Source organism: Sminthopsis crassicaudata, chromosome 2 (genome assembly GCF_048593235.1).
Source record: "Sminthopsis crassicaudata isolate SCR6 chromosome 2, ASM4859323v1, whole genome shotgun sequence".
Classification (NCBI taxonomy): Eukaryota; Metazoa; Chordata; class Mammalia; order Dasyuromorphia; family Dasyuridae; genus Sminthopsis; species Sminthopsis crassicaudata.
This window is the reverse complement of record NC_133618.1, coordinates 107,433,059-107,449,157: the sequence shown is the minus strand read 5'-3', so window position 1 is coordinate 107,449,157 and position 16,099 is coordinate 107,433,059. Positions and strand designations below refer to the sequence as shown.

General features: G+C 35.7%; 1 long non-coding RNA gene across 6 annotated transcripts in view; it reads right to left on the bottom strand.

Moving 5' to 3' along the window:
* The window catches only part of LOC141554735 (uncharacterized), a 983,981-nt gene extending 980,252 nt beyond the window's left edge, over positions 1–3,729 (bottom strand). For 2 of the 6 annotated variants that reach the window (XR_012485931.1, XR_012485930.1), the window contains exon 1: positions 3,074–3,725. This is a non-coding gene — a long non-coding RNA (uncharacterized LOC141554735). Of the gene's footprint in view, positions 1–3,073 lie in introns of all 6 variants that reach the window. The other 4 variants (XR_012485934.1, XR_012485933.1, XR_012485929.1 and 1 more) reach the window with 4 other exon arrangements.
* Between the last annotated feature and the right edge of the window lie 12,370 nt (positions 3,730–16,099).

The window sequence follows — 16,099 nt, the reverse complement described above, 5'->3', positions numbered from 1 at the left end:
GGAATGAGAAAATAAAACATAGTAGATAAAGAGCCACTTTGGGAAGAAAGAGGGTTTGGGTTCAAGTCCTGCCTCTGACTAGCAGAGACTGTAAATTTTAGAGCCTCTAGGAGCCTCAGGCAATTGGCTAAAACTATCAATTAAAAAACCTTGTCAATCTACCTTAAAGAGACAACCTAATGAGAGATACCCACACAGAAGAAATCACAAATCTGAACTGAAAAATTCAAACATGGCAATCACATCAGCAATGAGAAATATGTCAACTTTCCTTCGATCAGATCTTCTTAATTGGAAATGACCTAGGGTTGGAACCTAAACATAGATACTACTGTAGTAGCTTTCATTCTTAGAGTGAATGTATTATTAGAAACTTGTATATATATGCTGCAGTGTTATGTCTGTAGAAATTACACAAATCTTTCTTTACAAAAGAGACATTATGGTGAAGTGAAAAGTATCCTGAATTTATACCCAAAAGCCATGAACTAAAGCTCTACCCTACTGTGTGTCCTTGGAACAGTCACTAAACCATTCTGGCTTTGTTTCCTCATCTGTAAAATAAGTAGTTTGGATGCTAGAGTCCTTAAGGATCCTTCCAGTTCTATCTTCTATGATCAGTGATTATGACTTGAATGAATGGGAAAAATCCCAAGATCACAAGTTATGCAATGGAAGTGACCTTAGAGATGACTTATTCCAACTCATTTTACAATTCAAGAAACTGAGGCCCAGAGAAAGAAGGAGAATGAAATTACCCTAAAACAGATTTTTTGATTTTCATCTAGGCACTTCTACTCTTCGCAAAATCACAGAAGATTAGAAATGAAAGAAAAAGATTTCTACATCATTTAATCCCAGTAATATCAAACTCATGTAGAAACAGATCCCTACAGGCCACAGAAGTAAATTCAAAAGCCACAAATTAGCATTATCTATGTTACACTGTATTTTTATTTATATTGTTAAACATTTCCTAATTATATTGGTTCAGGCTTCACTAGAGGCCTCCTTGTCTATAGAGTTTGACACCTCCAATTTACAACCTATGGGTCATGAAGATACAGAGATAAATTATGTATTATTAAAAATAATAATTTCAATATAATTTGTTTCTTTTATAATGCTACATATTTTATTTTATACATTTTAAAACATTATTCTTAGGAATTCCATAAGCTTCACCAGACTGCCAAAAGGATCCATGACAAAAAAAAAAAAGGGGGGGGGAGGGAGCACAAAAACCTTTGATTTAGTCCTATCTCCTTATTTTATAAATGAAGAAATCGATGTCTACAGAAGTAATGGGACTTGCCAAGATTGGTTGTTGCTTTGAAGGAGAGGGCGACAGAGAACAGCTGAACATACAATATTCTGGGTGTGCCTTTCTTCACAGTGGCTAATAAGAATTAGATGGCACAAAATAACTCATTTAAATAACCTTTATTTAATAATGATGATATAATCATTACAATAGCAATTATGATGCAGGAGAGAATTTTCTTAATAGCAGTATTTTTCTACATACTTCATAAAGCAATTCACTGTAGTAAGGACTCTAGTGTCAATCAATAAGGTAAATGTAACCTTCTGAGGTCAGTGATTCAAGGGGGAGTAGCAAGGGAGGGAATTCTTTTTTCCCTTGCCCTGTCCTTCAACAGCCTGGTACAAAAGTTACTTATCTATAAAGTGGTCCTGTATTAACCAATACCGGGCATAGTCAGTTACCTAGATGCCATTTTCCCCTTTCCAAGCTTAACAGTAGTGGAAATAGGAAGACAGGGCTCAGATGTAAGAGGCAGAACATTAAACTAATCAAACAAATTGGAATGGAATAGAGAAGGGGGGAAAGGGTAATGTCCAGGCCACCAAATGGATTCAGTTCATAGAAGCTTTTCTGTAGGACATCTGATGTTCATCTGAGGGGGGCCAGAAGGAAGGAAAGGAGACATTTATTTGGAGGTGAATAGATTCTGGTAGGTTTTGTTTTCTCCAAATGAAACTCAGCTGTATCACTAGGTTATATAAGGGGTGTATGTTCCCTGAAAAGAGAAGAGCTACTTTGGAGAAAATAGATAATCTCCTTTGTTGTACTAGACACAGAATCGGTATTGCTGTCTCCCTCCTCAGCAGCATATCTCCCTAACAGTGACTTTGAGTCAGCCCCAACACAAATCGACAAGAATCGAAAACTGATTGTTCATTGGGGGCTTGTCCCATCCCTGACTCCTATGTCCTAAGCTAAGGAGGTGTCACTAAGGAAAGTGGTGAAATACATTGCCCGAACAAAATACTCGGAAAGATCCTGGTTTGGGCAAGGCCACTTTTGGAAAGAGTCTCTTCAGTGTCTCCTCCTCCCCACAGCTGACCGGAGAGAAGGAGATGTACTCAGGGGAATTGTGGGGGAGGGAAGTGTGGGCAGGAGGAAACAACACAACCAATCAGAACAAGGCCTTTTGACCCAGAAGCTGGGAACAATCTCCCATGCCCCGGTGCCCATCTCCACCCCCGTCCTCATTCTTCAGCCTTCCCATCCCAGCTTCCCCTGAGTTGCACTGTCCTGCCACTCCCCGCCAGGATGCCACCAAGTCCCCACCTCAAGCTCGCCTGCTAGATCCACCTGACAAGGCAGAGCAAGAGAAGCAGGCAGAGAGTGCTGAATAGGGGCCCGAAGGGCCTCCAAGTCCCTGGTAGGGGGCTTAACCTCAGGGCGAGAGAGGGGTGGGAGGACCAGGCAGACTTGAGGGAGGGCCCCCCATTCTCCTCTTATCTCTGCCCCCGCCCTGCGCCGCCCCTAACCACCCTCTTCCCCCCACTCCCCTCCCCCCACAGCTGCTTCAAAAGACTCGGAGCCAGAGCTGCTCCCCAATCCAAAAGGAGCCCAGCTGCGCCGAGGGCAGGGGAGGGGGCGGGGGAGTCACTTGAGAGGGGGCGGCGAGGTCCAGGGAGGTGGTGAAGGGGGGGGCGGGGGGAGAGCAGAGCGCAGGAGAGGGGAGGAGGGGAAAAGAGAGGAAGGGAAGGGAGGCTGCCTTTCGCAGCTCTGCTCACCCCGCTCTCTTCTGGAATCACTTACCCAGGCCAGGGCGAGGGGGCCAGGTCCGCAAACTCCTTTGGGGACCGCGGCATCTTTGGACTCCGAAATCCACTCTGCCTTGGGTCTGCGAAATGTAAACAATCCGCCATGATTTCTTTGTTTAGCTAATTGAACCTGCAGCTGTCTCTGTCTCAGTCTCTCCCTCTCTCCCTCTCCCTCTTTTCTCTCTCTCTCTTTTATTTATTTATTTGTTTGTTTTTCTCTCTTTTGCTCTCTCTTTCACTCTTTCTGGAGTGTTGGCAGCTGCTTTGCATGGGCACACAGGCTGGTGGGTGGTGGGCGAGGGCGGTGGTGGTGGTTTTGATAAATACAGGTAAAATAACACCCAAATCTCAGACTGAGGTGCAGTGACTGGAAGAGGAGGAGGATTTTTTTTTTTTTTTGCCTTTTTTTTTTTCCCCTTTCCCACTTCATTACAGTCTCCTTCGTGGCGGGGAAAGAAACTCCCCGGAAAATGCGGTTCTAGCTCCCCAGTCCCTTTCCCAGGTACCGCTAAATCTATTTGGCGGCCAAGTTCACAGTTGCCGCGGCCGCCTTCACCTTCCGACTCTCGGAAGGGGCAAAGTTCTGCCTTTCTTTTGAGCCCTAAACCCCACTGATGGCAACCTGCCCGAGGGGCACCCGTGCGCCCACTGAGGCCACAAAATATCTAAGGAGATTAAACATATTTGTGTTATCTTTTTCTTTTTTCTCTCTCTCTCACAGTTTTCCCAATCTTGGAAAGAAAAACAAGACTTTGCTATTAAAAATATCTCAAATCAGCACGGAACTAAGGGAAAGCTCCTGCTAGTGTTGGCAACCGGAGACTGGCTAGTAAATGCCATAACCTGTGAGATGATAGTGTAAATGTTTTATTTTGACTTGGGGCTAGTATTTTTCGTTTAGAAACTTTGAAGAACATTTTTAAAATCCCTGTGTGAATGAGGAGGTTCCCGCACAATTCTCAACGTAATTATATTGTTTGAGCTCGGTTTGCTTACCAGGTTTCAAGAACCACCATTATGATTAATGCAGGTATACTTGTTAAATCCTCTTCTGGAAGGATTTATGACAAAGTTCAGATTAATATATGGCAGAAAAATTCTGATGTTATGGTCTCATTTATTAAAAACTCCGCAAAAACACCCTATTTATATCGATAAGCACTGCTGATGACACCAACCAACCATTCACTTAAAAAAAAAAAAAAATTAGGAAAGAGTAGTGGAAAGTCATCAAAACCTTCTATTGAAACTTCTATCTTTATCATCACCATTTATTTCACATATGCATGCATTTGTATACATATTGTCCTACTTTTGTCTTTTACTGTGTAGAACATTTTACAGATCAAGCTAGATAAACTTCACATTTATATAAAGAATTGGCTCAATCAATAGGTTGGATTGATTATTAGGTCAGTTACCTTTTCATCATATTAGTACCTATCTAATCCAGTCATTAAGATGTTTTAAATAACTAAATTGCAAACAGTTATTACTTAGTTGAACTGTTATTACGAATACAAATTGCAATACATTGCACATGCAAATATATGTGTATAATATGTGTATGTTAAATTATTAGATGTGAGTAGGTATTCATAGCCTAATCCATAATTAAATTAGGAGGCAGTGGTACTGTGGAAAAGGTTCTGGCCTTGAAGTCAGAGGGTCAGTCTTTGAATTGTCCCTCTTTCACGAACTTAGGCAAGATACCATAACTTCTCTGAACCTGTTTGTTCATCTGTAAAATGAGAGGGCTGTACTAGATGACATTTAAGGGTCCCCAGGAAGGATAGTCTATGATAGTATGATCATAAATTTTCCATCATTCCTACAACTGAAGAAGCTATATGTACCCCACACACACAAAAGGAAAAAAAATTAATCTTTTACATAGCTTCAAAGAATTTATAATCTATAATATACAAAATGTATAATCCTACTGCTCTCCAAACTGAAAAATTCTTTTCTCCTTGACCAAGACTAATTCTTTTATCATGCTTTTTATCAGTCTACCTTAAACTTTCTTTAGGAAATCTTCCTTGATTGAAGCCACCTATATTAATGAAAAGCTGGAATTTTTAGACTCTACTCTTCATCCTGCTGTCATTTCTCCTCCCTTACCTCAGCACCTCAGGGAGAAAAATGTAGATTTTAAGTACAATTAGTAGTAGTAATTTAGATTTTTTTTTCTCTCCTAAATACCACATTATAAACAAGAGAAAGGTACAGGAGAAACTCTGTGACTGTAGTTTGTAAAGATCGTGTCTGCCTTCATTGACTGAGGAAGTTCCTTCCCATACATAGTTTCTTTTTATGAATTTTTTTAAATGATCTTAATTTTTTTAAGTTGCTTTGAATATCATACAAGTGAAGAACCTATGGCTGGAGCTTCATTTTTTAAGTTTTAACAATTTGTTTAATAGTTCTAAGGAGATAGATAATGTACTTTGTATTTTTTCCCCCAAGACTCTATAATGACTATGCTTTTATTGCTTTGAAGGATTTGTGGTTTCATTTGTTAATACTATTAGTGATGTATATGGAAGCTATCCTAAATTCTTCCTCAGGTATAATTCTTCATATTTTCCCATAAATATTCAATGAAACATCTACTCAATGAACTGAAATCAATTTGCTTCTGTTTTTTTTAAAAAGTATCTTAGGAGTACAGAATACCTACTTTGGTATTCATCTGTTGGTTCTCATTCTTGGTACTTTAACTGACTTATCTCACTTTTTAGTCATATGTGTCTTTTTTGTCAATAATAAAATGATATAGCCTAATTATCTCCACTATGTGCTTTTCTATTACTTATTTTTCATCTTTAATTCTCCTGAAATGGTGCTACTTCATAATTTCCAGGTGTCACCAGGAGACTATTTCTGTTAATGTGACAAGTTTGTGTAGGCTTAAGAAATCACTGAAGTTGATGGATTGATTTAATGAGATGATTGTTCAGTTTCATGTCATTATCTGGGTATTTCATTATATGTGTTTTTCAACTATCATATTAAGAATCATAGAAATTAATACAAACCAAACTTTATATTGAATATTAGAAATAAAAGATATGAGATTTTGTATTGTGATTAAAAATTTTAAGCCTTCAGGAAAAGGTCCAGCTACCTGTTAAACTAGATTCTTCCAAAGATATTCTATATAAGCAAGGTGAATATTTTTCAATATTCAGTAAAAGACCTTTAGTTAAGATGGCTAGAGCAAGACTTCAGTTGTATATTTGGTTATTATTCCTGTAGAAATAGCTGACTAAACATAGAGGAAAGGCTCTAACCACAGAGAATCTTCTCTCACAAAGCCATTGGTCACAAAGAAGACCAGATAAGAGAAAATAAATAATTAAGCACTGATCTATTCCCTTCTACTTGACCATAACACTATTCAACTTACTCATCAAAATTTTACTCTTTTTGTTTTTACCTTCTTCATTACACACTTAAGAAAATCAAGCTATCCATTTCTAGAAAATGTTCTCAAATATGAATACCTTGTAATCTGATCCAAAGATAAGAGAAAATATTCAGGATTTATGATTTTAGTTCTTTTATGTAATAAATCTCACCATTAACATATACTGATTTATTTGGGAGGACTTTTTTTTTATCAGATTAAAATACAACTAAAGAACTTCTTCAGTAATTTACTAATTCTATTGTCTTTCTGATTTTTAAGATGTCTTGATGACCTGCTCATTAATGATTAGTTTCAATAATAACACTTTTTTTTTCAATTTTCTAACTGAATATTCATTATTTGGAGCCAATCTAAGAAAAACATTCTTTTCTTTATCCTCCTCATTGCTTAAAGTAGTAATCTAGGCCATAGCTACCCTTTGACTAGGCTAAATATCTAACTGCCTAGAAAACTGAGATACCTCTTTCTGGCTTGCCTTCTCATGCTCAAAATTTTATTTCCCTTCAAAACTTCTATTTCCTCGGTGATTTCAACTGCCTGTCACATGGGAAAGTGAAATAACAAACATTCTTAATAATACTAAAAAGAATTGAAAATTGTTATCTCTCCCTGGAGAACTGGCTTTTTGTTGCTGTTGTTAGTAAAAAGGGTTAACTATCCTACAAGATTTCTCTTAGACTTTAAAGGTCTGTCATTAGGTGATTATCTTGGCTTCTTTAAATCAGGAACTTTTGCTTTCTAAATTTCTTTTAAATTGGATCTAAATTCCAATATTCTTCCCCCCTTCAGAGAAAAAAAAGAAAAAACCTCTAACACAGCTTCTTGCGTAACTCGTATTTGAAAAGCATGTTATGTTAAAAACACAATTTCTTACTCCTAATCCTCTGAAAAAGCTTAGGCAAAGACAAATTTTCCCAGTTCTTGGGACTTAAAAAATGGAAACCAAGACATTTTATAGCTTCCTAAAATGATACAAATATACAATTGGGCTTCTAAAAGATAAAATTATCCCAAAATTCCATTTTTTTTTTTTATTCTATTGAAAACTGTATCCACTACATATATAAGCAAAACGGAGAAGAATTATAGGGTCTCAGTAATTCCTCTTTCTTTCTGCACTTGGCTCAGGTATTCTGGGAGCATGAATGTCCTTTCCTAGCCAGCTACTTTTTGGAATTAATACAGCAGTCATAGACTGGCTCAGCTGCTGCTATATTCGAAGGGTCCCAGCACCCAGCCATAGCTCTGAGCAGCCAAATGAACATTTTCCCAACCCCTACTGTCCCATTCACTTTTTTAAAAAACCTTAGAAAAAAATCAAACCGAATCCAAAATGTGGTTAAATTTTAAAATCTAATTATTCTTGTTGTTTCTATGACTTTTTAAAAAAGTATTTCTTCTTTAAATAAACTAGTAATTTTACTTTATAAATATGCATGTGCATATAGTCAGAAAATGTACTTCAACTTAGCAGGTAGCTGTATAGAATAAATATATTCTATATTTCATAGTCTATCATTTCAGAAGCTTATAAAAGATTTTTCAAAAGAACACATCTAGACTTCATCCACAAGTAAGTTGGTGGCTGATGATGCATTGACCAGTTTTCAAAGTTAATCTTATTTCTATTCATAGAAACTTACTTGAAAGGATACACAAGTCTAGCAATTGTTCACCCTTACTTTGAAAGTTTTCTGAAGGTGTATATTTCATTTCTCTGCATTCTACATGGAGAGTCTTCCACAATATGGAAATAATTAATAAAGTTCCATGATGGTGAAAAGTATATCATAGTATTTTTAAACCATAAAATTAAATGTGAACATTTATCTTTTGAGCTTGTCATAATAAAGGAATTTTAAAGGATAACTTTGAGCAAATTTTGACTAATTACTGAATATTAACATTACTTAACATCAAAAATGCATGTAATGCAAATCCGCTAAACAGCATTGGGTTAAATATAAAGCAGTGATACTGAGGGGTTTATAATTCCTATGATAGGATGGAATGCTCTAAAATAAATCAATTAGTGGCTTTTCATATGAAAGGAAATCAGATTTTCTTATTTCTCAAAGCTTTTCTTTGAAGAATATAATTTATTAAAAAATAATATTTTCATATCCTCAAACCTCCAATGAAAAATATTTCCTATATCTTTTCTATATAGAGCTCTGCTATTTTCAACCTACTTAACTTTTTCTTTTGGGAAATATACAAATTATGTATTATTTTATCTTTTTTCACAGAATATGCAATAATATTAAAATGTATTTACAGGGACAGTACCAAGGTGGCTATTCAGATAAAGGTATTTATCTTTCAATTATATTTAAGAAAAGAATGAACTTAACAATGCTTCATTTAATACATTCTAACATTTTCTTAATAAACATAAGGTCAAATTCCATCATGATTCAACAGTTGCCATTGATAGCATAGTGTTAGACAAGGTGAGTAAAAAAACTTCTTAGGAAAATAGTAAAAACAACCACCACAAAACATTTTACTCTGTAGATAATTTCCCAGGATTATATCCAGATTGGATCACTTGGTGCAGAAGCATGAACATCTATAAAAGCAACCCTGAAAAGCTCAGGTGTGACACAATTTCAGCCATTTCCACTTTTCCTGCTGTCCTTTCCAAGTGTCACTTTTCCGAACAAATAAAAGTAGTTGTATCAAATAATATGCCAAATGAAATAAGAGAAAATACAAACTTACAAATCAATTTTGAAGAAGTCTTTAGCTAGTTAACCTATTAGCAACTCATTCTCTTAAGTTATCTAATTTTTTTAGTCACAAATTTTTTTCTTGGTAATAAAGGTTTTGTTGTTGTTGTTGTTGTTGTTATGTGAGCATTTTTGCAATATGTTAACATAAATATCCAGTAGAATGTATTCTTCTTCAGGGAAGAAAGCTTGGATTTCCCATGGGTGTTCCCATCAACACCAACTCTTAGCAGAGCATCTTGCATATAGCAGCTATTGAAATGATGCTTCTTAGAGCATATTGGTTGGAATATCACAATCAAAACAAATGCATCCTGCCTCTGACATTATCAATAATCATAAGGCTAGGTAAATTGCTTAATCTTCCTAGTCCTTAGTTTCCTTACCTGTAAAATGGTTCATTTGGAGTAGTTTCCCTTTGAGATCTGTTTCAGATCTATATTCTCAATCCTAGGATTCCAAGGGTTACGTTTATTTCTAATTATGTCTAATAGTGCTTTGCCCACAGTGACTTGAATGAATGGATAAGCAAATAAAAAGTGACCAAGATTTAAAAATGTGCCAACATTTTCCTCAGTTAACAAAAATAATTATGTATAATTCCCTATTATTTTATGGTGTTATTTCAGCTACAGAAATTTTTAAAAAGGAAACAGTGTTTGGAATTGTCTGTGAGCAGCCTTATTTTTTGTCATATGTATCATGTACTGTTAAGCTCTTGAGAGCTGTCATTCAGCTCTGACCTATTTTAAAGCACGTTTCATTTTTTGACTGAGAGCTGTGAGGATGTATAGTGTTGCATACTTCCATAGGATAGTACAAGTGCCCATCTTTAGGATTAAACAGTGTCTCCTGTGGAGGCACTCATCTGTGAATTGGTCTTAAATTGTCTAAATCCCATCCCTAGTCTGATGAGTCTGTTCTTGCTGTTTGGTTTGGGTGGTGGGTGGCCTCAGGGGTGTCTACGTAGAGTACAATCCACCTTTCCTTCTTGATTACCTTTCTGCCCTTTTAAAATCACCACATTTCTCTAGCCCTCTTCCAGGAACGTCTTTCCTCTAGCTACATGGTAGAGCTTAGTGACCTCCTCTGAGTGTGCTATCAATGCCATTCTGTGAATTGGTCAGCAGGGTGGTGATATTTTCAGAACAATTCAGCCAGCACATATATTCCCTTCTGGGTACCAATTACCTGAGACTCCACATGTAATATAAGTTCTCTGAGTCTAGGAAAGAATGTATTTTATTGTTATCATTATTATATTCTAGTCTTTTATTCAATATGCATGCTACTTTTTGATTATTTTTACCACATTATAGATATTTTACATAGATGCTATGAGATTAAGTTGTTTTAAAAGAATATGTGACCCTATATAGATTGTAAAAGATTAAAGGTAATCTAGAAATAAAACTGGTTTTAAATTATTAATTGAAATGTTATTGCTGATATTGTTCTTTATACTATTCTCATTTCTTCATTCTATGGAACCGTTCTGGGTAACAATGATAATGATATAATACAATAATGATATTTCAACAAAGCCAATCAACAAGCATCCTCTTACAGCATATACTGAGTACTGCTTCTATAGTTTCCACCTTTTTTTTTTGTAAGAACAAGGAAGGTAAGAAATGTGTTTTAAAAAGAAAAAAAATTAATTTATCAAAACAGAAGACAATCTACACACATTCTCTGGTGATTATTGTTGAGTTCTTTTTTTGTTTTTTGTTTTTTGGCAAGGCAATTGGGATTAAGTGACTTGCTTAGGGTCATACACCTAGTAATTGTTAGATATCTGAGGCCACATTTGAACTCAGGTCCTTCTGATTCCAGGGCCAGTCCTCTATCCATTGCACCATCTATCCTCGCCTGGTGAGTCGTTTCTAGTTGTGTCCAACTCCCCATGATCCCATTCTTTTGGCAAAGATACTGGAATGATTTACTATTTCCTTCTCTGGTTCATTTTACAGACTAGGAAATTGAAGCAAACAGGCTTAAGTGAGTTGCCCAGTCACACAGCACACTAGATTTGAACTCAAGCCTGATCCCAAGCCCAGAGTTCTATCTTTGTACCAACTAGATGCCCCTCCCTCCATCCCTCCTCCCTCCCCACTGTTGTTAAGTAGAGTCTTTCATATCCCTGAATCAATAACCAATACAATATGAGGGAAAAATATCTTCAGAAAGATTCATGCTTTGGTGTGGGAAAGGTCTAATGAAGCATCTAGTGTTGCCAAATGATGAATGGCCAACTTTACCCATTTAACACCAGCATATCTCTTTAAAGAGACAACTAGTCTCACCTCCTCCCTGACCACTGGAATGCCCTTTTCCTCAATCTGATGTCTTAGGAACTTGCTAATACAGCCGTCTCTTTTATAGTTCTTCCATCATCAACCTAGAAGTATCTGTGCCTCTGACTCTGTCTCTATTTTTATCTTTTTGTCTCTGTCTGTTTCTCTCTCTCACTTTCTCTGCTTCTGTCTGTCTTTCTCTATCTTTGTCTCTCTCTTTCTCTGTCTCTGTCCCTAACCCTGCCTGTCTTTCTATCCATCTCTATCTTTCTCTCTCTCTCTGTCTTTCTATCTCTATGAATCTCTTTTCTCCCTGGCTCTCTGGCTCTCTGTTTCTTTGTTTCTCTTTCTGTCTCTCTGTTTTTTTCCTCTGTCTCTCTCTCTGTCTCTGTCTCAGTCTCTGTCTCTCTCTGTCTTTATCTCTTTGTGTCTCTCAGTGTGTCTCTTTTTCTCTGTCTCCCTCCCCACTCCCTCTCCTTCATCTCCTCTGTCATTTACCAAATAGCTCATAGGAATATAAAGTCTCAGCCACATAAATCACAGCTGTATTTGTGCATCTGGAAACTAGGAGGCAAGTCATGGCAATTCAACAATAGACACTCATGCATCCTGTACTATGTGAAAGAAAGCAAATAAATTTTATTTTCCTGAAATAGACAATTTCACTCTATATATCATTTCACAAGAAGGTATCCATTTCAAATATGAAGTGTAAATGTGTGGCTATTCTGACCTTTTACCTTCTTACTTTAAAATCTTTTATTTCTCTGGGCAAATAAAAGATTAAATCATGAATGTGTTTTGGATTAAATTCAGTCTGTTGAGAAAGTATATTCAAATATTTAAATAGATTAATGGTCTCATCAATCTAGAGATACTTTTCAACAATACAAATTGCAATCCAGTAATGCCTAGATTACCTATACTGACTGCACAACTATTTTGCTTGTCTTCTTTTAATAGGAATAGGAAACATCCAGCCCACGGGCCATAGAAAGCCTGTAGAATCATTTGCTAAGGCAACCACAGGTGATGATGACCTGAAAGGTACAACAACCTTCTTGAGTTCTATAAGTTGATAGTTTTGTATGGCCCATGAATGATATTATAAATATTCAAATGACTCTTGACAAAAAGATTCTCCTCCCCTGTCTATACACTTACACAGGACTCCACATAAAGTGCTAGACATCTTCTTTATTTTTTCTTGACACCTAGGAGACAGGGAGTGATTGAAAATAAATGAGAGTAGGGTTAAAAGAAGGGGCAAACTGTTGGAACAGATGGGATGGGATTCTTTAAATAAGTAGGAAGTTAGCCTTGGTAAGGAATAAGGCATTTCATCATAGGGATAAAGTAGAAGATAGTAGCAGCAGGTATATGAATGATAAGGAGATGAAGAAGAAGGGAGAAGAAAGAGCTCATGGAGCTTTTTGTTTTTCTTGTAAAATAGCAAGAGATCTATAACCATCCCCCAAAACTTGGCTTTTATTCATATAAGAAAATAAAATAAAAGAATTGCCTATTGCTCAGATTATGCTATACATCTGGATGGATCACATGTAGAGTTTGTCCAGTGTATTTATCTGCACAGACAATATTGATGAACAAAAGAGTTGGGTGTAATGATAGGTAAGTAGTATGGTGGATAGAATGCTAGTCAGATATGAAACCTGAGTTCAAATCTGGCCTCAAAAACTTACTAGCTGTGTAAGCCTGTGTAAGACTTTAACCCCTCTTTGCCTTAGTTTCCTCATCTGAAAAAAATCAATATAATAATAGCCCCTATGTCCTATGTTGTGAAAATCATGAGGTGATAATTGTGATGTACTTAGCACATGTCTGTCAAACGGGGTTAACTATTATTATAACAATGGAAAACTTGAACTATACAACAGTCATCCTTCAGGAAACATTACTTCCTTCATTCTTATTCCTTGAAATTCCTCAAGTTGTGTCCTACTCCTGCCTACCATGTACTTCCCCATTACTCTCTATGTGATACTAATATTAATTCCTTGAAGCTTGTTGAGTTCCATGTCTTATAATTATATAGGAATAACTTGCTATTAAAAAGATGAGTTTTTATTTCCGAATGAAGCTTGAGATGATTGAAGGAGCTTTGCAATTTCCTAAATGCAATACAACCACCTCCCCCCTTTCTGTTCAACTGTTCCAGAGTTCTGTTCAACTCTGGTACCCAATTCTTTTATTCATCAATATTGTCTGTGCAGATAAATACACTGGACAAATTCTACATGTGATCCATCCAGATGTATAGCATAATCTGAGCAATAGGCAATTCTTTTATTTTATTTTCTTATATGAATAAAAGCCAAGTTTTGGGGGATGGTTATAGATCTCTTGCTATTTTACAAGAAAAACAAAAAGCTCCATGAGCTCTTTCTTCTCCCTTCTCCTTCATCTCCTTATCATTCATATACCTGCTGCTACTATCTTCTACTTTATCCCTATGATGAAATGCCTTATTCCTTACCAAGGCTAACTTCCTACTTAATTAAAGAATCCCATCCCATCTGTTCCAACAGTTTGCCCCTTCTTTCAACCCTACTCTCATTTATTTTCAATCACTCCCTGTCTCCTAGGTGTGTTTACTTACTGCCTATAAACATGCCCAAGTCTTCTTCTTCTTTTTTTTTTTCCCCTGAGGCTGGGGTTAAGTGACTTGCCCAGGGTCACACAGCTAGGAAGTGTTAAGTGTCTGAGACCAGATTTCCAAGTCTTAAAAAAAAAAAAAAAAAACCTCTCACCTGATCTTTCCATTCCTGGAGATTTGATTGAATGTCTGTTATATAGCTATACTGAGCTAGGTAATTAGGCTTTAGAATTACCATAAAAGTAAAAAACCATAATGCTTCAATATTTGAATTGGTACAAGATCTCACTGATATAAGTGCTATCCAGGGAATATAAGTTTGCAGCTTGTTCCTATCTTGTTTTCTGTAGAACTTGTCCATGTTGTCTGATAATAAATATGTAGATAGAAATAGAGGTAATCCATAAAAGCTTTTCTCTATATCTATTAAGATTATGTGGATACCCATAGATCAGGGGTTCTTAAGTTGGGGTCATCTTTGGTTATTCTTGTTTATTTTTGTTTTTTTTTAATATATTGCTAACTCTTTTTCAGCACAATTGATTTCCTTTATAATTCCGTCTTTTGTTTTATGTATTTAAAGTCATTATCAGAAGAGATCTATAGACTTGACCAAATTCCCAATAGATTCCATGACATTAAAAGGGTAAGAATCCCTGAGTATCCAATAGCCATCTCATGTTCTTGCTATGTGACTAGCCCAATTTAAATATATATATATATATATATATATATATATATATATATATATATATATATATATATATATATATATATATATATATATATATATATATATATATATATATATATATATTAGATGCCTAATATGTGCCAGGCACTGTGCTGTAAGTGCTTTACAAATATTTTTCATTTGATCCTCACAACAATCCTGGGAATTAAGGACTACTATTAAGAAAACTGAGTCACACAGAGGTTAAGTGATTTCCTCAGGTAATATAACTACAAAATGTTTGAGGTTGGATTTGAATTTAATCACACATCATTTTTTTAAAAATATTTTATGCTCTTGTTGCATAATTTTATGTTACTGATATGTTGTAGCCTACTTGCTTTGAAAAACTAAAGTGCTTTCCTATATATACTTGTTCAATATTATAATCCCAATTTAATGACAGTCTACACTGGGGACTAGCCAAGTATATGTGACCAGTGTTTCATTGAAAGATGAGGCTGTCATTGTTAGTCTTACTGACTTAAAAAAAAAAAAAAAAAAAAAAAAGTCTTACTGATTTCCAAATAGCTTCCAGCAATCATAGTGGGAATCACATATAGAGGGTTTTTGCCTGGATAGGAACAAGTCCTCTCCTGGAGCAGGCAATTGTATTTATGTGAAAAAAAAAATCTCCTCAAAAACCCTGCACTTTTCAAAGTAATGCTTTATAATGCTTGAAGCAGTGATTTTCATGAGCTGGCTGTTTGTTAATTCTTCCAAGTAAATTTTGCATCCATTACTTTAGAAACTCTCCTTTATTTTATTCAAAAATATAGACAATAGATCATGATATTCTCTGCTATATCCATTTTAAATATAATTTTCTTCTTTTCTTTCCAAATTATATAATTCTGTAATGGATGCCCATTTATTGGGGAATGACTGAACAAATTATAGTATATAAATATAATGGAATATTATTGTTCTGTAAGAAATGATTAGTATACAGAGTTCATAAAAACCTGGAAAGACATACATGAACTGCTGCTGAATGAAGTGAGCAGAACCAAGAGAATATTGTAAATAGTAACAGCAATATTATGCTATGATCAGCTTTGATAGACTTAGCTCTTTCTAAGCAATACAACGATCAAAGACAATTCCAAAAGATTCATGATGGAAAATGCTATTCATATCCAGAGAAAGAACTATGGAGTCTAAATGCAGATTGAAGTCTACTATTTTATACTTTTGTTGTTTTTT